A 23782-nucleotide genomic window follows, 5' to 3' on the forward strand; every position below is an offset into this window, starting at 1 on the left:
TCTCTTCCCTCTTGCGTCTCCCTCCCTCCCACCCTCCCTACCCCACCCCTCTAGGTGGTCACAAAGCACCGAGCTGATCTCCCTGTGCTATGCGGCTGCTTTGAGTGTATTCTTACCGCAGTAAAAAAGGGCAACCTTGGCAGAATCTTAGGTGGGGAGGGGAAAATCAGGATATTTATGAGATTTGGAAGTCTGGATTAAGGAAGGCCTTTCAATGAGGAGTCTTGGTTAGGATTAGGTAAGAATTGTGATATATAATACAGTTTTAGGATTGGTGGACATAGCAAGGCGAGGATTTTCAGGGCAAGGAATTGAAAGTCTGGGCATGTAATGTGGCTTTCAGAAAGTTCCCAGAATGAGTGATAAAGTTATTTGCACATATTATCTTCTTGGGCAAGAGTCTGCGGAGATAGTAAATTATGGTGATGAAGACAGTGGAGCACGGAGGAATAAAGTCACATTAATAATTGCGGACAGTAAGCTGTGCGGGTAGATGGTTTTGGTTGTCATCCATAAGGAGTTTTTTTCTTTTTCTCTTTTTCTTCTTGGTGAGCGAGCATGATATGCGGCAAATTATTCTGTTATTGATCATTAACCAATTTATACATTAAAACTAGTCTTAGCACAATAACTAACTCTTACATAGTACTTTCTATGTGTCCTTTATATACTAGGTCATTTGATCATCATGACAATTCTATGAGGTAGGTGCTATTTTCATCCACATTTTATAGATGGTAAAGTGATGCACAGAGAGGTTAAGTAATTTACTCCAAGTCACAGTTCAGTAGACAGCTGAGCTGAGATTTGAACCCAGGCCGAAAGGATTTTAGAGTCCTTTCTCGGGAACTAATTAGTATACTAATTATTCCATGCTAGGAGTTTACAGCTACCACTTCCTCAATTCATGTGCAATTCATATCATTCAGATCAAAGAGGTGATTCAGATCAATCCACTGCTCAAGGTCATTCAGTTAATAAGTTATGGCCTTAAAACGAGGTTTTTGGACTTGTCCACCCCCACTTGGTCTTCTATAACTACCTCTTAATTTCCAAAGAACAATTAAATTACTTAAATATTGCCCAACAAAGATTAAACACACAAAAAATTTAGTTCGTTATTAAGTTAGAGTTTTTTGCAAGTTAGAGCATTGACTAAACTTTGATTCCTGCTATAAAATGGAATAAGAAATAGACACAATTTTCATGTTCTCGTAGCTTTGAAGTGGCTTCACTAAATGACTTTCATTAAAAGAGGTGACTGAAAGTAATATTTTATTTAAAACAAATATTCAACTCTTATAATAGAAATGTAAACAGAGCAATGATTTGTGATTTCTCAATATGTTTTTCCTTGCTGAAAGGACCTATAGTCAGGATAAGCACAGTGCAAACTTAAGATTTATAACATAAGGACATGCAGACAGGAATGATAAGCCATGACATAAACCTTTTTTGGAAAAGAAAAGAAAAGCATGGCACCATTAAATTTCTGATGCTAAAGATGTTTTCCATTAACTCAGGAAATAAAGCTTTATAAAAGTCACATGGTTGACCTTCTTTAGATTTTAGCAAAATGAAAACTCTTTTGTCTTTTACTTGATGTGCCCTTTGTTCTGGATTCCAAACTCAGTGGGCAAATTGATATACAGTCACTCTTTGAGTTAAGGGGAGAAAAAGATAGGTGTACAACTTGCAGACGATTGCCATTGAAGATATTACCTTTCTTTGCTGTGCCTTTTACAAACAGATTACATAACATTTTCAGGTTATGTCATCAACAGCAGCAACGTATTTAAGTAACATATGCTAAATACACAAGGGTACTTGGCTTTTTAGTAAGTGTAGTTTGAAGTGGACTTTGTTGCTTCCCGTCTTTCCTCTTGGTGGGTAGAGTGGAAGGAGACGGGAGAGAGAGGCAGGGGTGGCAGGAATGTTCCTGTAGGCCTGCTTGAAGAAAGGCAAGCATGTGCTCCCTATTCATCCCCCCTACCCAGCGCACCCGGCCACATTACATAAGGAGCCCTATGCAGATGAAAGAAGCTCTTTATGTATTACCTTGAAAATGACACAGTAATTGTGTGTCTCTCAGATGCCTTTCCCTGGACTCACATGCCCAATGCCATGCATAACTTCCACACCTTATCCCACTCCAACCCCTCCTCAACCCCCATTCTCCTGACATGGTTTCCTTGGGAACCAACCACCGTGGAGGCTGTCACCTGGTTTCTAATATTCCTCACTTTTAAACCAGGATAAAAAGAATAGTACAAGTGAATATTTGCTGAGAGCCTGCTATAGCCCCACACCTTTACCTAATACCGGGTAGAGCAAATTCAGGAAGTGCCCTCCCAAACAAGAGATTCTAATCCTATCTTTTGCCACCCATGAGGGATTCTATTTGGACAGCCATCTCAGCCTTGAAGTTTTGCCCATCCTTCCGCAGTGAAACTAGTCAGCATTTTATCTCCACTTTAAAGAGTAAAACTTTTGGAACTGGAAGTTCAAAGACCTGCACTTAAGTTCTGGCTTAGTTCCCTCATAACCTTCCTAACCCATACCACCTCTCTAGGTAGATCACTCTTGTTCATGATTAATCTCCCCCATTTTGATCCATATTACCTCCATTTCAGATGGTGATTTTTTTTTTAAAACTCGTTTTCAAATTCTGAGTTGGATACTACTAATGCCACAAAATCAGAAGGGAAGATTAAGCTTGGGGGTTGGGGGGCAGGATTATATATAATTGTTCATGAAAATGTGCACCTGGGACCTTAGAAAAGAATTGATGTTCCTAAACAGTATGATTTTAATTACAGAAGCAATTTCTCTTATTATCCACAAATTAACTTTTACTCCTGAACTTTGCATGGGGTTTCTATTTCAAGTCAAATTGTATTTTCCTTTTCTTTTCCCACCTAAACCTCTAGAGTAAATTTTGTGTATGTGTGTCTTTGGGTGTGTCACGCATGTGCACCTCAAATAAGTATTGCTAACTTATATCTTTTGTCAGTGAAGAGTGATGATGATAAGTGTGTTTTAGCAAGGGCTTTTGCGAGTGGTGGAACTTTCTTGGGAAATGTGGCAAGGGCAGAGTACTGTGGCAACGTATTTTCACACTAAGAATGTGGTTGTGTTGGTGGGTGAAGGACTCCACAGAAGGGCGAAAGCACTGATGCAGACGTAGGGCCAACAAATACATCTCAAAATAAAAGGAAGGGAGAAAAGGTAAAGGAATTAAACAATTGGGAGTCCTATTTGCTTCCCAGGTTCAACTCAAGTACCAAACTAGCATAACAAGTTTTCCTTTAGGCTACACTAGACAGAGGCACTGTCAGTGTGAGGTTATAAAAGCACATTCAGCCTCTATAAATTACTAGCATTCCAACCCCTCTGGCTCACGTTGGAAGCATCCCTCTGTAGTCCCGGAAGTGGCCAATGTCCTCATGTCTTGTGGTAGGCCGAATAATGGTCCCCCCAGAATGTCCATGTTCCAATCCCTTGAGCCATCCCATGTTCTAATCTCGTGGCAAAGGGGATTTATGGTTGCAAATTGAATTACGGTTGCTAATCAGCTAACCTTATGATAGGGAAATTTTCCTAGATTATTCAGTGGGTCCAATGTAATCATAAGGTCCTTAAATATGGAAGAAGGGGACTGTCAGAGTGACGCAATATGAGAAAGACTAGACTGGCCATTGCCTACTTTGAAGATGGCCTGAGTCAAGGAATGCAAGCAGCCCCGAGAAGCTGGAAAAGGCAAGAAAAGGGATTGTCCCCTGGATCTTCCAGGAAGAGAGCAGCCTTAACAGCACCTTGACTTAAGCTCAGTGAGAGCCATTTGGGACTATTGACCTCAGAACTGTAAAATAATAAGTGTATGTTGCTTTAAGCCACTAAGTTTATGGTAATTTGTTACAGAAGCGATAGGAAACTAATACAGGTCCCATATGGCTTCTTGGTGATATTTTTAATATATATTTTTTTTACTTTATCGGATTTTTATTTTTTTAAAAAGTTTTCTGTTTTTCCTCACTAATCCTGCCCATCCAAGGTTATAATGTAATAGTTATCCTTCCCCAGGTTTTCTTAAATGAAAAATTTCACTTTTGCAACTTGCTTTTTTCACATAAAATTCCATGGACATTTTTCCAGGTACTTTCACATGGATGTAACTCAATATAAAAGTTAAAATATTTATTCTTTTTATCAGGGAAATATAAAGAAAAATATACAGAAAAGTCTAAAGTTAAAACAAGAAACATAAAGAAAAAAATATTGACCCATGACTCCACAACCTACATAAACTTTGCTGACAATTTCAAAATATCAGTAATAGATGTAAAGGAGTAGAAAATCCATACTGTACAGATGGGACAAGATGTTAAGTAAAAGATTTCCTTTTTCTCTTCTTCCATATCCCTTTCTCCAAAGGCAACTACTCTTCAGAGTTTCATGTGTTCTCTTCTAGAATTCATACATATGTGTGTATGTTTGTATGTGTGTGTGTATATGTATGTTCCATACACATCAGGGACCATTCATGATTGTGTACCTTTTTTTCTCTTAATAATTTATCTTATGGAGTTTTCCCAGTTTGACACACAAAGTCTCATTTTTAGTGGTTATATCATACTCCATCTGAAGGATGTTCCCAATCTATTTCACCAGTTTCCAATTAATCAATGCTTTAGTGATTTCTTTTTTTCCTATACAATAATGTTGTAATGAACATCCTTTTGAAAACACTTTGAAGAACTTTTCCAAGTGTATTTCTAGGTTAAATTCCTAGCAGTGGGATTTCTGGATGAAAAGAGCATTTAAATGATTGGTAGTTCTTGCCAAATTGCCCTCTAGAAGTCACTGCTGTCGAGTGACACTCCCTCCAACACAATATGAGAATGTCTGTTTCTCTAAACTCTCACCATCACTAGATATCATAATATATTTTAATTTATTACTAATATTAGATACATAGCATTTTATTATTTCAATTTTCACTTCTTTATGCACAAGGTTGGGGTAATAATACTTTTGACATTGAGTTACTCTGATGGATAATGTGCTCATTTGGAGGTATGACAAATCTGTTTATAAGAAAATAAGTAATACTTGTACATAGTCTAAATATTAATTTGCAACTGACAAGCTCTGTCACTTTGAGGCATCCCTTAATCTCCCTGGGCCTCAGTGTCCTTATTCTCAAAATGAGAAGGTTTAACTAGATAATCTCTAAGAGTATATCTAGTTCCAAGTCTACAAATAGAATTGATAAAAGAAAAAAGGATCAACGGGTATCACAATTATAAATAATAAATGTCTTAGTCCATTTGGGCTGCTATAACAAAATATCATAGACCGAGTGGCTTATAAACAGCGAACATTTATTATTTCTCACAGTTCTGGAGGCTGGAAAGTCCAAGATCAAAGCACCAGCAGATTTGGTGTCTGGTGAGAGCCTCCTTCCTAGTTTATATAGCCGTCTTCTCACTATAACCTTACACAGCAGAAGGGACAAGGGAGGTCTCTGGGGACTTTTATAAGGGCTGAGCCCTCATGACCTTATCATCTCCCAGAGGCCCTACCTCCAAACACTATCACATTGGGGATTAGGTTTCAACAGACCAATTTTGGAGGACACAAAAATTCAGTCTATAGCAGTAAATAAACCACAATTTGTAGATGTGAAAAAAAAGTTTAAGATAATAATAATCCACAGCCCCAAAGAAGAATTTTATCTCTGACTTTTAATGTATTTTCATATTTTTATGTCTATACGTGGTATAAAATAAAGTCAAACCAAAATAATTAAATGAGAGGAGAAACCTTCATTTTAAAATTATTTGTTATGGGACTTCCCTGGTGGCGCAGTGGTTCGGAATCCACCTGCCAATGAAGGGGGCACGGGATCGATCCCTGGTCCGGGAAGATCCAACATGCCGCAGAACTTAACTAAGCCCGTGAACCACAACTACTGAAGCCCACGCACCTAGAGCCCGTGTTCTGCAACAAGAAAAGCCACCGCAATGAGAAGCCCGCACACCGCAACAAAGAGGATCCCCCACTCGCCGCGCACAGCAGTGAAGACCCAATGCAGACAGACATACATACATACATACATACATGCATACATACATACATACATACATACATTAAATAAATAAAATTTGTTATTTAGCAACAGGGTCCCTTCCAACCCTACTGCTTATACTATAAATTTTATAAGGCTGGCATCAACATCTGTACATTGTTTTACTTAGCACTATGTTATATATTTATTTACATATATTTATATGGTCCAAACATTTGTCATTTCTAATGGGACTATTAATCCATTACCCAAACAGATCACAGTTTGCCTAGTAATTTCTCCACAGTATTTCAGATACTTCCCAGTTTTGCCTGGAATATGATATGCAAATGTAAACGTCTTTCTACAAGATGGTCTTTTTCTTTTCTTTTGAAGTATTTCCTTGGGAAAGATTGTGCACATTCTATCAGCACTGTATAAGAATATCTTTTTTTCCCACAACCCTGTCAAGCAATGATCTATTTAAATTGATTTATTTTTTACTAATTATAGTTACAATGATACCTTATAGTTGCTCTAATTCACAAAATTTTAAGTTCTTCTGGGAGCTTAACTTTTAAATAACATTTGGGGCTTCCCTGGTGGCACAGTGGTTAAGAATCTGCCTGCCAATGCAGGGGACACGGGTTCAAGTCCTGGTCCGGGAAGATCCCACATGCCGCAGAGCAACTAAGCCCGTGCGCCACAACTACTGAGCCTGCGCTCTAGAGCCCGCAAGCCACAACTACTGAACCGACGTGCCGCAACTACTGAAGCCCATGCGCCTAGAGCCCGTGCTCCGCAACAAGAGAAGCCACCGCAATGAGAAGCCTGCGCACCTCAACGAAGAGTAGCCCCCGCTCGCCACAACTAGAGAAAGCCTGCACACAGCAACAAAGACCCAACACAGCCAAAAATAAACAAATAAAATAAATAAATTTAAAAATAAATAAGCATTTGATTACTACATATATTTTTTCTTATGCAACTGTACATTCATATTCTTTGACCCTGCTACCATTAGAAAGTAGTTATTGCCTTTATAAACCAGTATCTCTCTTACTTACATATTTTGGATCCAAAATTTTTATTCCTACATATCAAGTACAAATATCTTTCTCACTCAGTTGTTTTCATTTTATTATTCATTGTTGTGGGAAAACATTTCATTTCTTATTTTATCCATTTTACCTTAGATATTTTTATTAGTTTAATTATCAAGAAATTATCTCCCTTTCACAACCAATTTAAGGTTTATGATTCTATTTTCTTCTGGCCTTGGTCATAGATGGCTTTTTAATATTTAACTCTAATTTGAAATATATTTAGGATATAAGATATTACTATAAATTAATTTTTCTTCATATTCCTATCCATTTTCTTCAGCACATTTATTAGTGATTCATTTTTATTACTTTGTGTCACTTGACTTGCTATATATTGCCATCTTAAAATGTTTTTAGTCTGTTTTTTATATCTATTCTACTTCATCATTCTGTTTTCTCTCCAGAAAATTGTGACAGTCATTTAAAAGTTTGGCAGAGCAAATCCTACACTTTAATCTTTTTTTGTAAAAACATTGCTTGCTTGAATGTTTTTCCATAAAAAGTTTACAGATAATCAAGTTCTGTTAAGTAGTCTGTTGGAATCACCATATAATCAGTTAACGTTTTCTAGTTTACACAGCATTTTCCCATCAATTATCTCATTTGAGCTTCATACCAACCTTGGGAGGCAGGTCAAGTTCCAGATTTGTGACTTCAGAGATGAACACACGTAAGAAGTTAGCCCAGAGGTCACTCAGCAATAACTGCTGGAAGTAAGTCTCAAACTCCAATCTAGAACTCTTTCCACCTCCTTGTTGTATTGCATCAGAAAACAGTGAAATGCCGATTTTTTCTTTGTTATTATTATTCCTTAACTGTCATTTCCTTCAGATCAATAAAAATTCATGAAGGGTCACATGGTACAGGGAAAAGCACAAAAATCCTGGCACAGTCATTTATTACTCTTGTGCTAAAAAGCAAGGCTTAAACTCTTTGAGCTTTGTCTTCCTATTTGTAAAATTGGAATACCACTTGTCTACTTTGCGAGATTTCAGTGATGAAATGGCATCACACATATGAAAATCCTAAAGAAATGTTACCCGGCAGAATCATCAAATTTCTCTGAATCTAATTTTTAATGTGGAAAATGAGGCGTGATCTCCAGGGTTTTACCCAACACAAATATTCCATCATTCAAGGCTGTTAATTAGGGAAGCGATTTACATTTAATTTAAGGATATAGTGTCCTTACTAGATAATTGCAATTTCCACCTTTTAATGAGAGTGGCAGTGCTGATCTCTGTAAAGACCAGAATTTTTGGAATTACAGCAATCTCTAGATTTTTACCCTTATTACCCCTCTTAAATGTCATATATGTATATGCACATGTGTATTTGTTAAGTGGAGATGAAGTCAAACTTTCTGTTTTGAGTTAGAATATAGTAATATCCTATTATTTTTTTAAAAAGTTCACCATTGGGATGTCACTTGTACTGAGGTTAGAATTTCAGTCAGGTGATTTGTGCAACTCCAAAATAATTCTTTACACTTGAATGTTATAATATTCTTGCTGGCTGCCATCACTGCGTCCACATCAGTTCTTTAAGTAGGTTAGAAGTCATCCTTTACCTCCACCCTTTTTATTACCTATGTGAAAGGCAGTGCCAACAATTGAAAGCAGAGGAGTCCATGGGAAGGGATTAAGGCACTCTGGTCTATCAACTACCAACATTGGATTTTGTATACTTTATTAAGCAGAGTTAATCTTGGGCCAAAACTGTGAAGGTTATGTCATTTATCCTCCAGCTCCTAACTTTTCTTCTACAGCCTCTCCTTGACCTTTTGCCCAGTTCTCTCCTTTCAAGAGGAGCCAGATCTGAGAGGCAGAATATAGAGGAAGGAGAATGGCTCTGGCATCAGAAGACCTATGTTGTCACCCTTACTCTGCTACTTTGAATTTGATTGACTCCAGGTTAATCATTTAAACCCTGAGCCTGGTTTCCTTATTTATAAATTGCAATGAATGATAGCTTATCGAAGGTTGCCAGAAGATATGACAAATAAGAAAGTTTTTATATAATTGATATACATTCTGGTTATTAATTTACCAAGATCTAAACATAAATGTTTAATGTATTGCTCCTTGCAGCAATTTGTGAATAATCCCAGGGTCTTTGCACATGCTGCTGACTCTGCTTGAATGACTTCTGCCCTTTACCCTCCGGATTCTGGCTCTAGAAGGCTGGCTAGAGTTCCTTTCTTAGAGGCTCCATAGTACTTATGCTTACTTCTGTTTAGTCTTTACCACACGTTTCAATTCCCATTCACGTGTCTACATCTCCCTCTAGACCAACGAGAGTCTTCTGAGGGCAGAGACTTTGAGAACAAGCATCTTTAGAAGTACAGATAAAATATAGGATGTCCAACAGATAAGTCATACAGAGGGAAGACGAGAGAAAGGATGGATAAAACAAGTAAAATAATAATACAGGGCAGGCTGTGAGATGTTCTATGGGAGTTAAAGTAAGAAGAGGTCATATTTGCTTGAGGAATCCACTTGAAGGAAGAAGTCAAATTGGAGATAGGCCTTGCAGGATGAGAATAATTTGATAAGCAAAAATTGGAAAGACAGCATCCTAGATGGTGAGAACAGAGCAGTCAAAGGCACAGAACAGGAAAAGAGCAGGATGTCTTTGGGAAACAGAAAGCACGCTCGTTGGCAGTGGGTAGAGTACAGATGGGGAAGTTGTGGAGGATGAGACTGTAAAAATAAACAGGAGCTTACTCTGAATTCAGAGATGAGGAAGTTTTAAAGAGTTCCCACTGCTGCTTGGCCAACGTCCATTTCTTCCCCTAAGTGCTCGGAACAGGCTCCACCCCCATTTCTCCTCCGCTTACAGTCAGGGCACAGCCTCTTTTCCACCATTAGTAACTAGCTTGTATTGGGAGCCTCTTCTGGGACTATCAGAGTAAACCCCTACTAATGGTTTACTTTTATTGCCTCTTCTTCCTACCATCAGTTTACACATACTGGGTCTTCTGACTTTGTTACCCTAATTTCTGTTCCTTAAACAATCAGAACCAACCACATGGGCATGGGCCTGCCCTGATTTTTATTATTTTAAATAGTCACATATGATTTTTCACATGATCCACACTTGACAAATTAACCAGATAAGGCGGAACATGATAATTGCCAACTGAATCATTTAGACAAGCGGTATAGCAGGTTAAGGGCTAGAGGCAGTGGGTTTATGAGACAGAAAAAAGATTGTGAGCTAACAGAGTTAGTCCATGTTTTGTTTTGTTTTGTTTTTTTTCTTGCCAGGCCCTGAGGACCTTTAATAACTTTTCATGTCTGGCCCTAGCCAAGCCTGACCAAAGCAAACCTTCCGGGGCCTGAAGTAGTCTTGTGCTATTAACCTTGGCCCAGTGCTTGCTGTCATGCTGCCACCTTGACTCTGACCTCTTCTGTGTCAGCCAGATATATGACCGTATGTCCGTGTTGCTTTCCTGATATACACAGCAGTGTTCTCATTCCAGGGTACTAATATGGCTCCGCCCCGAACAACCTGGCTGGCCCTCTCCAGTAGGGTCTTGTCATGGCCTAGAGATTGCAACTGTGGTACCACATTGGATCTCCTGGAATAACAGTGCTGAACCAGAGCAAGCCCATATCTACCAGGTCCCTTTAAACTGTGTCGTTTTTGCTGCTGACAATCTTAGAAGCCATTCCTACAGACTAGTTCTTCTAGCCCCTGGATCCATCTCTTCCTTCTCTTCACCATTAATCACCACCATGACCGTCTCTGCTGGTCCAAAGATGAGCCTATCAAAGATGTGAAAAGGGAAAGGTGTATTAGATTGCGTTGTTGGCCCCAATTCTTCAGCCCTACCTGCAGGCAGACACTTGTCATGGTCTCATCATGGGTGGAGTGGATTTCCCTGCCCCTTGACCTTGGGCTTGGCCATGTAACTTGCTGTGATGAATGATATCTGGATAGAAGTGCCAGTGTGACAGTTTCGAGCCTAGGCCTCAATAGGCCTTGCACGTTTCCATTTGTTCTCTTGCACTTTTGCCATCACCATGAGATAAACATGCCTAAGAACAAGCTATCTCACTGAAGCAAGGAAGGAAAGAATACACATGGAGTAGAGTCTCCCTATCCAATACACAACTAGCAGTGAGAAAAAGGGCCACCTGAGCTGCCACAGCTTGAAGCAGTGGCACCCAGCCGAGTCCAACCTAGATCAGCAGAACTCAAGACAACCAGCAGATGCACAGAGTCCTTGCCCAACCTATCTGTCCCATGTCACCCTTGATGACTCGATCAGGGTGATCACTTGATTAAAGGGAAGCTTACTCATAAGCAGTAGGCAAATGAGTCAATTAAATTTTTGAGGGTTTGTATTTGGAAAAGATTGTAATCAATAAGGGGTGCAGTCTTCTAGACATGGAGACTGAGGTGTCATTTGAAGCCCTGTGCAACTTGATGAATAAACAGAGAAAGCTAGTCTTCAAAATTAAGTAGGAAAATAGAACAGATGCTGAAAGAGTTTCAGAGAAGAGTCCCAGAGAGACCAAAAAAAAAAAAAAAAGAAAAAACAAGATTAGAGTAGACTTATTTCTCAGAGGCTTCCCAGCACCAGCAAACATAAAGCCTGGTTGAGCCGCAGGTCTTGTGTATAAGGCGTTGTCTGTTTTGTCATCAAAATCATCCCTTAGGGGCTTCCCTGGTGACGCAGTGGTTAAGAATCCTCCTGCCAATGCAGGGGACACGGGTTCGAGCTCTGGCCCGGGAAGATCCCACATGCCGCGGAGCAACTAAGCCCGTGCACGACAACTACTGAGCCTGCGCTCTAGAGCCCACGAGCCACAACTATTGAAGCCCGCATGCCTAGAGCCCGTGCTCCACAACAAGAGAAGCCACTGCAATGAGAAGCCCGCGCACCGCAACAAAGAGTAGCCCCCGCTCGCCGCAACCAGAGAAAGCCCACGCACAGCAACAAAGACCCAACGCAGCCAAAAAACAAAAAGACCATCCCTTACCTCACTTAGCATATGCACATGTGCACCTGCACACACATACGCACATATATACACACAGAGTTTTATTTTTAGCTAACTTAAATGGGTTTTGTTCCTTGTAACTAAAGAACTGGACTAAGATATTGCCCTTAATGGAAGAAGAGGAAAGATGAGCAACCAGTTGTGTGATCGGTATTCCCTCACATGATAGAAAACCAAACTGATTGAGACTGTGTATCACGTAGCTTTTGCTGCATAACAAACCATCTTGAAATTTAGGGGCTTAGAATAACAAAATATTTTATTTAGTTCACAATTCTGTGGATTACCTGTGATGACTGGCACATTTGTGATGGCTCTTCTGGACGAGGCCAGCTGGGCTGAGGCTAGACATTCTAGGATAGCCTCACTCACATGCCTGGTGATTGTTAAGCTGGTTTTTCTAGTAGGGCCTCAGTAGCAATGACTTGTCTCTGCTCCATGAGGTCTCTCATCCTCCAACAGGCTAGCCCAGTCTTCGCCATGTGGTACTTTGAGGACTACCAAAGGAGCAACAAAGGAGCCCTGGCCCAAATGAAGAAGGTTGTTTTAAGTCTCTGCTCGTGTCATAGTTACTATTGCTCCCTTAGCCAAAGCAAGTCACCTGGTCAAGTGTAAACCAGGGTGATAGAGACTAAGCAAGGGCTTGGATACAGGAAGGAGTGAACACATTGGAAGCCATTATTGCAACAACATAGGGCAAACTACAATGGGCAGGGAGGGAGGAGGGAATATTGCTAAAGAAGGACCTGTGAGCAAAGGCCAAAGGCCAAGGGAGTGGTACTTTTAAAGGAGTGAGTCTAAGAAAACCTCCAGTTTGCTACAACTTGTCCTACATACCTTTAGAAGAGATCAAGATTTTAACTCAGAGACTCGTGCGACTCTAAAGCCATAGAAATACTGGTCTAAATAGTTATAAAACAGAATGAAATCTTGCCATTTGTGACAACATGGATGGAACTTGAGGGCATTATCCTAAGTGAAATAAGTCAGACAGAGAGACAAATACTGTATGATCTCACATGTGGAATCTAGAACACAAAACAAACAAAACACAACTCATGGATTTGGAGAACAGTGTGGTGGTTGCCAGGAGCGAGGAAGGTTGAGGGGTGGGTGAAATGGGTGAAGGGGTTCTGGAGGTACAGACTTCTGGTTGTGAAAAGTATAGGTCATGGGTATGGTGAGCAGCATGGTGATGATAGTCAATGGCATTGTCGTGCATGTTTGAAGGTTGCCAGGAGAATGGATCTTGAAAGTTCTTATCACAAGAAAAAAAATTTGGGGGGGACTTTTTATGGTGCTGGATGGTGACTAGACTTATTGTAGTGATCATTTTACAGTGTCTGCAGGGTCGAATGATTACATTGTACACCTGAAAGTAGTATAATGTTGTAGGTCAATCATACCTCAGTTTTTTAAAAAAAGAAAGGAAAAATGTTATCAAATATACAAGTATCTGTAGTATTTTCACTCTCATTGGAATATATAATCTGCCTTCCCTCCTTTAGAAAAAAAGAATATCAGTAGAATTAACAGGGGGAAAATATCAAAAGATTGAAAATAGTCTTTCCTGAATGCAATCCACATAACAAGCTCTCTTATACTTCTTAGCAGAGAAGGCTCCCAAATAATAAATGTAATTATAGAGGGAAAAGCTCTTCTGCTGCAAAACACTTCACTGAGGGTACCACAGAAGGCATCACACCCTTACTTGAAATGGGGCTTGTTCCTTTAAGCTTCATAACCACATAGCTGTGAATCATCACTCTGTCCTCTATTTCTGAACACATATGCCAGTGTGGGTGTCCATATCTGTGAGACCAGCAGACTGGAGATCTCTAAAGGATGAAGCAATATGGACTCTGTCACCTGTGGAATATGCAGGCATCTCAAAGTATCTAGACATTGGCACTACATCAAAGCAAGTCCTCTTTAATGGGCAGAGATGTCCTCTCACCCCATCCAAAAGCAAAGGAGGTCATGAGAGGAGAGTCATACAAACTCATGGTTTCTTCACTGTACAAATACTAATTTACAGATAGAAGTTATTTTCCCCTTAACCAGGTTCCTCTTGCTGTGTTGCCTAACCAATGATTGTGACATCACCATCATTTCCAGACATGAACTACAAAGAGAAACTTTCCATTTGTGCACTGTAGTGTCATGAACCAGCAATTAGGGAAAAGGGCATGAAGGGGAGTGGAGAAGTTAAGGTATGTTTGAAAATGTAAGTACAAAGTGTTCTTGAAATTCTCCTGAATAGCAGGGATTTGGGAACCAACTGTTCTTAAAAGGAAGAAAAAACCCTCTGTTCTCCAGAAGTTAGTGATTCCATGATGTGCCAATTTGCACAAAATATTTAAAATAGGCTTAGCTTAAAAAACTTATTAAATTCATAAGCTTATTAAAATACAACTAAAAAGAATTCTGATAAAATTTACTTTATCATAAGCAAGGAAATATCCCAATGCAAGCAATGTGGTCAAAAGTAAAGGAGGTTGAGGGAATTCCCTGGTGGTCCAGTGGTTAGGACTCCGCGTTTCCACTGCAGAGGCATGGGTTTGAGTTTGAACCCTGGTCGGGCAACTAAAATCGTGCATGCCTCGAGGCGCTGGCCATAAATAAATAAATACATAAATAAATAAGTAAGTAAGTAAGTAAAGGAGGTCGAGACCAGAGAATCGAAATGGCAATGGGAGGGAAAGAGTGGTGATTTCTCAACCAAAGTAATGAATGCTCAGTAACATACAGCCAGCTGAGGAGGATAAGTAGGGGACAGAACCATTCATATCTATCAGAACTATTTCTACAGTTTTTTTTTAAAATAGATTTTTTTAGAGCAGTTTTTGGTTCACAACAGAATTGAGCAGGAAGGATAGAGAATTCCCATATGGCCACTGCCCCCATACCACAGCCTCCCCCGTTACCAGCATCCCCTACCACAGTGGTACATTTGTTACAACTAATGAACCTACGTTGACACATCATTATCCCCGACTGTCCATAGTTTACATTAGGGTTTGCTCTTAGTAGTTATATTCTGTGGGTTTAGACAAATGTCTAATGACACGTGTGCATCATTATAGTAACGATACAGACCTGAAAATCTTCTGTGCTCTACCTATTCATCCCCACACATCCCCACCCCACAACCCCAGGCAAGCACTGATCTTTTTACTGTCTCCATAGTTTTGCTTTTTCCAGATTGTCACATAGTTGGAATCCTATAGTGTGTAGCCTTTTCATATTGCCTTCTTTCACTTAGCAATGTCCACTTAAGATCCCTCCATGTGTTTTCATGGCCTTGATAGCTCATTTCTTTTTAGCGCTGAATAATATTCTATTGTCCGCATGTACCACAGTTTATTTATCTGTTCACCTACTGAAGGACATCTTGGTGGCTTCCAAGTTTTGGCAGTTATGAATAAAGCTGCTATAAACATCTGCTGCGGGTTCTTGTGTAGATATAAGTCTTCAGCTCTTCTGGGTAAACACCGAAGAGCACAGTCGCTGGATCCTATGGTAAGAGTTCGTTTAGTTTTGTAAGAAACTGCCATGGTGTCTTCCAAAGTGGCTGTACCATTTTGCGTTCCCACCAGCAGTGAATCAGAGTTCCTGCTGCCCCACATCCTTGCCAGCATCTGGTGTTTCTCTATGGTTTTTAATTCCTCATTCTGTAACATAGATTGGTGATAGAGATGAAGACCTAGGTTTTGTGTACAGTGGTGAGATATGGGCCTTGGGAGAATGGAGTACAAAAAGTATGGTAGAAAAACTCTGAAAAAAGGCCACAGGGAATTCCCTGGTGGTCCAGTGGTTAGGACTCTGTGCTTTCACTGTCAAGGGCACGGGTTCAATCCCTGGTCAGGGAACTAAGATCCCACAAGCCACAGTGTGACCAAAAATAAATAAATAAATAAAGAAGCCACGGGTTTTTTTCACTGATGGCTCAATAATTAATATATATAATGTTTATATGTTTATAGTATCTTTGGAAAGTAGTACTGTTGATTCATTGTAGGTTGGCATATACTCTTGAGTTCTTTTTTCATGAATAGTAGCAAATTCATAAGACACACATGTGCATCTCACCACTTCGTGACCAACTTCATACATTTGAGTGACCTTGGACAAGCAACTTAGATTCTTGCCTTTATTTTCTCCTACTCTGATAAGTTCAGCTGAGCTAGGTAATCTGAAAAATTATTTCCAATCCTTTAATTAAAAAAATAAATCCATATGTTTCTTCACACGTAAGAAGTTTCCCCAAAGACACAGATGATTTCAGTGGAATGTTTCAAAAATGAATAGTCTCCCATTAAAAGAACAGTGAATATACTTCAACTAAGATCACTGTTCCTCTTTCCTTACATGCCATTACTGAGTGATAAATGATAGATTTTCCTCCAATTTTTTTCCTGGTCAAGTTTAAATAGGGAGCTTAAACAAATAAACTGTAAAGTTACCTTTTCTTTTCAAGAGCACACATTTTTTTTCAAAGAATCAGCAAATCAATTATTGTAATCTCACTGAGATTAGTGAATTCCCTTAATCCAGTCAACATGTATTTTGTGCCTACTATAAGACTTGTCAGAAAGGCACTAAATCAATTTTCTTTTCTCTGTTTGATATGAATGTGTGAATGGAGCGCTGGAAAAGTCATTGCCCCATGATTATGAATGTAATGCATAATTTCTAATCACAAACATAATTGAACACAATATTGAACATAATTGTGGTTACTTTGACTGCATTTTGGTCATTATTCATACTTTTTACATCTTTATAGTGGCAAAAGGCAGAAAATAAAAAGGAACATACATCTTTGTCTTCTATTAGCCACTGGAGGCTTGGAGGTGAGCATATAAAAAGGGAAAGACAAACAAGCACACAAAAGAGAAAGCGTGAGGGATTTAAGAGGAATGTGAGACTAGAGGGCCAAACAGATGCTGGGGGAAGGAAATAAAAACAACCAAAGTGACAGTGGTCCCACCTTAAGCACCACTGCCCTTAACAGACCCAAGCAAGACTTCAAAGGCATTCCAGGTATCATCCCTGCCCCAGAACCTTATCAGGAACAGGTTTTCAAATTGAAGGCTTCTCAACTTGCATCACTTGAAAGTTTTTGGAAAACAAGAAAGCTTCTGGATGCTCATACTTTGATTTTTCCAAAAGAGCCAGTGTCTTGGTTGTCACCAAATATGACTAAGAATTAAATTCTGTGAGGAATAGAGATCACACCAAAATGTACTCATTGTGTCATTTCTCTGTTGCTCCAAAACCAAGTGGCTAAAAACAGCAACCATTTATTATCTCTCATAACTCTGTGAACCAGCTGAGCGTATCTGGTTTTCCTGCCTTAGGTGATATTGGCTAAGGTCATTCATTCAACTAGGCCATTCATTTAACAGCTGCAATCAGCTGGGAGCTCTGCTGGGGCTGAAATATCCAAGATGGTTTCATTCACATATCTGGAAGTTGGTGTTGGTCAGCTAGAATGCCATAGTTCTCCTCCACTTGGCTTCTCATTAGCTAGTTTGGCTTTCTCATTGGTTAGTTTGGCTTTCTTAACAGCATGGCGGCTCAGTTTCAAGAGGGCATATGTTTCTTGTACAAGTACTTATCAAGTCTCTGTCTGCATCATGTTTGCTAACATCCCATTGACCATGAAAGTCACGTGGCCCAAGGCAAATCTCCTCTGCACCTGTGAAGGGACAGAAGTGAGTTGTGACTAGTTTGGATGAGTGAGAGTAGAGTAGTTACAGGAGATGGAAATGTTTATAAGGTAATGGATGGGTTTTGTCTGCTTATCAAGGGAAATGTTACCGCTTTATACCAAAGGCATTAATATGGACAGGCTTTGACACAATGTATTCCAAAAAACAAGTTTATATTTTGAAATGGTTTTTTACAGCTTAGACTTTGTATGTACTGCCCATGATACCTGTGACAGTTGTCTGCCTTTATTTTGTATCCAGCAGCAAAGCCTATATTAAAACTTTAAAATAATCCCCCCCCCAACAAATGTGGGAAGTTACAACACAAGGACATTATTATCAAAAGGCATGATTCATTAGGAACCACCTATGTAACAGTCTATCACATTGATTGATTGATTCATTCATTCATTCATTCAACCATCACTTATAGAACACCCAGACCCTAGGGATATAATAATGATCAGGACAAAATCCCTGGCACCAAGGAGCCTCGCACATTGCATTTGAGGGGTCGGGGTAGGGAGAAGGTGGCAGGAATCTGAATCCTTAACAAGTGCCCTAGGTGATTCTGACACAGACTAATGTTTGAGAATCTCTGCCTTGAACCTTTACTACCAATATTCTAAGTGGATTATTCGATTGTTAGCAGAAAGCTAACATTTGGGACAAAAAGGTCTACACAAGTCATAAGACAAATTTCTCATACCTCACAGTTCTGCCAAATCCTAGAAAAATAGAAATTCCAGCATACCCATAGCACAGTGGTTCTCAAAGTGTGGTCCTTGTACCAGCAGTATCAGCACCACCTGGGAGCTTGTTAGAAATGCAAATTTTCAGAACTCATCTACTAAACCAGAAATTCTGGGGTTGTGGGCCCAGGTTTTAACAAGTCCTCTAGGTGGTTCTAATGTAGGTAAAGTTTGAGAATCACTGCCATATCCTAACTCTATTACAGCTGTAACATTGCATGAAGTGATACATAATATTAAGTTGTTATACTTAGATTATTAACATGCATGTGAGTGGATTGTCCAGTTCGCATGGGGAGAGGGGAAGGCGCCCAATTTGGCTGTTTTTATCAAGTATATTTAAATTTTGGATCTGTCTTTAACTTCCTCTGCTACCTTGGGCAAAGCACTTCGTATATCTGCCTAAATCATCCCAGTTCCGTAAAATAAAGGAGTGCTGCTCCCATTTATTGTCATGCTTTCCAGCACTAACTTTCCATGTTATGGTTTTTTTTTTTTCGTATCTATATCAATCCATATCCAAGTAATCATTAGAATAGCAGGGAGAGATTAAGGAAAGGCTAGCTTTTCAAATAGACTAGACTAGAAAAAACAAGACAGGCCAATATGGAAAGACCAAGAAGCACTACTGGACAAAAAAAAAAATTCCCTAAGGAAATGTAGCCTTTCTGCTTATATAAATTCTGTGTAAATTAAAGAACAAGAAAAACTAGAGGAGGAATAAGTGAAACAGCCAGAGACTCTCCAAGGGGTGGGTGGGGAGTTAACACTGATTTCTTGCTCTACCAGTCAGGAATATTTCACAGTGAGCTTTTGATGACTCAGCCTACTTAAATCATTTGCATGAAGGACCTTGGTCTTTACCTCTGGATTTCTTTGATAGAAACACACTTGCCAGTGAGACTACATCTTGCCTTTCATGATGAACTGTGCTGCTTGTAGAGTGCTTTCACAGACACTATGTCACTTCAGTCTCACATTAACCCACCCACGTCAGTGATTTTCCCAATTTTACAAACAAGCAAAAGAAAGACATGGGAGGCAATGAGTTACTCAAGTTTAGGAAGATTAAGTGTTGAATGCCAGGGCCAACACAAGACCAAGGTGCTTAGTTTTCCAATCCAGTGTTTCTTCTACCGCTTTGCCTTCAAATCTCAATGGGCGTTGGGGAGATCAAGGCGGACCATCCTACCTTCTTCCTTTTTATCCATTTCTCTTCCTAGGTTTCCTCGGGTTGCTATCAAAGAGCACTAGGCTTGTGTCAAGGAGATGGAAATTCTAGTCTTGGTTCTACCACAGAAGGACTCAGACGAGTCACTTATGCACTCTGGGCTTCACATGGACCATTGTTATGATGAAATTAAATTCATATTTTATGGCAAGACAAGAAAAATTTAAACATAAAATTATTCTCTGCCTGTTTGGGCTTCCTCCCTCCTCTTTAGTGTGTATTGTGCATCTGCATTAACCAGACCTCCTTAGGAGATAACATTCCTTCTTAATTTTGTAAAGAGACAGAGTGACCCACTACTAGCTTTCTACGTGCAGATCTGCATTGTGCAAACTGTCAATATGTCATTGGACATATCACCCTTTGTCTCAAAAACATAACTGTGCTGTGTCTTCTAACAGTCCTCAGAGCTTTCTAAAAAACTCTCTCCTGGGTTATAATCCTCAGGTTGGCTCGAATAAAATTTTCCATTTCTTTCTTAGATTGATTATTGATTATTTTTTTGTTTTGTTTTTGGCCATGCCACACAGCACATGGGATCTTAGTTCCCCGATGAGGGATTGAACCAGTGCCCCCTGCAGTGGAAGCCCGGAGTCTTAACCACTGGACTGCCAGGGAAGTCCCTTGATTAATTTGTCATCAACAGTTATTTCTTACTTTTTCTCAATCATAGTATGAAAAATGGAATCAGAAGATATATTGGTTGACTTTTACATTTATATAGATTTAAGTTTACAGAGTGTAGCTGGGGTTTAAAGAGATGAGAGAGGGCAGGCAAACGGGGAGATTCCAAAAGGATAAAAGCAAATAGGTTTATGACAGTCAGAGTAAATATTTAGGGTGTGGAGTTGAGATAAGGCTGAGCTGGATTCTGCCATTTAAGACCCTTCCCTTGGTATCAATAATCAGTATCAAGGCTGCAAAACAAAGAGCTTTGTGGGAGTCTTAGGAATTGCAATTCTGGAGACACAGATTCAGGTTCTGTTCTGGGGAAGAGAAAGAGTCAGGGGCTTATATAGTCAAAAGCCATAAGGTTGTTCAAGAATTACAGTTGACCCAACACAAGAAAGGAAATATTTGTCTTTAAGGAATCGTGAGTTATTTTAGGGTAGGGGTCCGATAAGTATCTTGAGTTTCTGGAACATTGGGCAGATGTTCTGAATGCCTATGTTAAGACAAGAAGGGATCATAGTTCAGATTCCATCTGGGATGAGACGTGCATAAGTCACATTTCCTCAGTGGCCTAAGTTCTGTTTTGGTGAAAGGAATAAGGATGTGGAACACAGACTATTGTGGGAACCACAGGATCAATAAGTTTCAGAATCTCTCGTGTACGTCTAGCCCCACTTTTTCTGAAATGTCTGAATTCTGATCACATGATGCTGCTGAACAAATAGTTTGCTGTCCTGTTAGAATCTGAGAGTCAAAAGTGTGTGAAAGTTCAAACATGGTCAGGGATTTTTTTTTTTTTTTTTAATGGATCAAAGTGGTAGGTTTGGTGGCTTTTTTTTTAACTTTTTAAAAAATAAATTTATTTATTTTATTTATTTTTTAAATTTTTGGCTGCATTGGGTCTTTGTTGCTGCGTGCGGGCTTTCTCTAGTTGTGGCGCATGGGCTTCTTATTGCAGTGGCTTCTCTTGTTGTGGAGCACAGGCTCTAGGCGCACGGGCTTCAGTAGTTGTGGTACGCGGGCTCAGTAGTGGTGGCTCGCGGGCTGTAGAGTGCAGGCTCAGTAGTTGTGGTGCACGGGCTTTGTTGCTCCGCAGCATGTGGGATCTTCCCGGACCAGGGCTCGAACCCGTGTCCCCTGCATTGGCAGGTGGATTCTTTTTTTTTTTTTTAAATTTATTTATTTATCTATTCATGGCTGTGTTGGGTCTTTGTTTCTGTGCGAGGGCTTTCTCTAGTTGCGGCGAGCGGACACTACTCTTCATCGCGGTGCGCGGGCCTCTCACTATTGCGGCCTCTCTTGTTGTGGAGCAGAGGCTCCAGACGCGCAGGCTCAGTCATTGTGGCTCACGGGCCTAGTTGCTCCGCGGCATGTGGGATCCTCCCAGACCAGGGCTCGAACCCGTGTGCCCTGCATTGGCAGGCGGATTCTCAACCACTGCGCCACCAGGGAAGTCCCCTTGGCAGGCGGATTCTTATCCACTGCGCCACCAGGGAAGTCCCCTTGGCAGGCAGATTCTTAACCACTGCGCCACCAGGGAAGCCTGGTGGCTTTCTTTTTACTGCCTGTTAGCGTCAAGGAAATCCTTATCTATTTCAGTCAATTAAGTTTTTCAGAGTGTTTAGGGGCAAGTTAGCCTAGTGCCTTTACATGTGCCTGTATGCCTGTCTGTGTCTCTTCCTCTTCCAGGAAATTCAGGAATACTGATTCATCTGCACTCCTATCCTAAAGCAAGCCAGTTTATCAGTAGTTACCAAGTCCAGCATCTCTACAAGTAGGCCTCATCTGGAACACTAGAATTCGATTTCTAGACAGAGTATAGGAAAATTTGCTTCCAGAGCAAGAGTTGTAAAACTATAAACACAGAGATGAGTAAGTGAGGTGGTGTAGAGGAAGGCGAGAGGGGGGAAAAATAGAAATGATGTTCCAGAACCGTGAGAGATTGGGGAAATGGGGTGGAAAAAAATGCGAGAGTGGGAATAGTACAATGCTTTTGAAATTGATTGAGCATGCTGGTTTACAAAATCAATTTAGTGATTTTTCAACCAGCATTTTTAAAAAAATGATATGCAATAGAATAAAAAAGATACAGAATGCATAGCATTGAAGGATATTGTTTTGGAAACGTTTAAAATATATGTAAAAATGTATAAAATGTATTTATATATATGTAACTATATAAATTATAAATAAATGCGCGCCCGCGCGCGCACGCACACGCCCCACCACCACCACACACACACCAGCACACAGGCCCGGGGTTGTTTTGTAAGCTATTTCTCACATTGGGTCTCGGTCCAGAGTTTGAAAACTCCTGGAACATAGGATCTAAGAGAATCCAGCAAGGTAAATTCAAGGTCAAATAAGCAGGACTCTTTTCTCCTTTTGCTGTCCACATCATTTACCGGAGGGAGAGGAAAAGGGCGTGTGAGGGAGGGGACATCAGACTGAGGTCAAGCGAGGAGCAAGGGCGCATCAGGACAGGGAGGAACCCGGCGACTTCTTTCCGGATAGTCTACTGATGACCCCAGAAGGTTGATTTTTATTTTATTTTATTTATTTATTTATTTATTTATTTATTTATGGCTGTGTTGGGTCTTCATTTCTGTGTGAGGGCTTTCTCTAGTTGCGGCAAGTGGGGGCCACTCCTCATCGCGGTGCGCGGGCCTCTCATTATCGCGGCCTCTCTTGTTGTGGAGCACAGGCTCCAGACGCGCAGGCTCAGTAATTGTGGCTCACGGGCCTAGTTGCTCCGCGGCATGTGGGATCTTCCCAGACCAGGGCTCGAACCCGTGTCCCCTGCATTGGCAGGCGGATTCTCAACCACTGCGCCACCAGGGAAGCCCCAGAAGGTTGATTTTGAACGCTTCCCTTAAACGCTAATCCGAAAGAACTTCCTCGTTCATTATCCCTGAAAAGCCTCCAAAGGCGAAGGATTTGCGCTGCTCCTGAAGGTGACACTACATAGGGTCAGTCCCAGTAGAGGGGATTATTCTTTTCTTGGACGAGGAACCAGGAAGTGGGCGGGGCGTGGGAAGCGCGGGAAGGCCCGGTAGGGTCGGTCCAAAGAGTGACTCACGTCTTGCTCTGCACAGCCCACCAGAGGAACAAGCAGTTCTGCACTTTGGGACCCATCCTCGAGCGGAAGCCCCAGGGCGCTGGTAGGGTTGTGCCCTTTCCGCGGGCCAGAGACGCTTCCTGACCGTGGGCACCACCTGCCTC

The sequence above is a fragment of the Balaenoptera ricei genome, chromosome X (assembly GCF_028023285.1).
Source record: "Balaenoptera ricei isolate mBalRic1 chromosome X, mBalRic1.hap2, whole genome shotgun sequence".
NCBI classification, from domain to species: domain Eukaryota; kingdom Metazoa; phylum Chordata; class Mammalia; order Artiodactyla; family Balaenopteridae; genus Balaenoptera; species Balaenoptera ricei.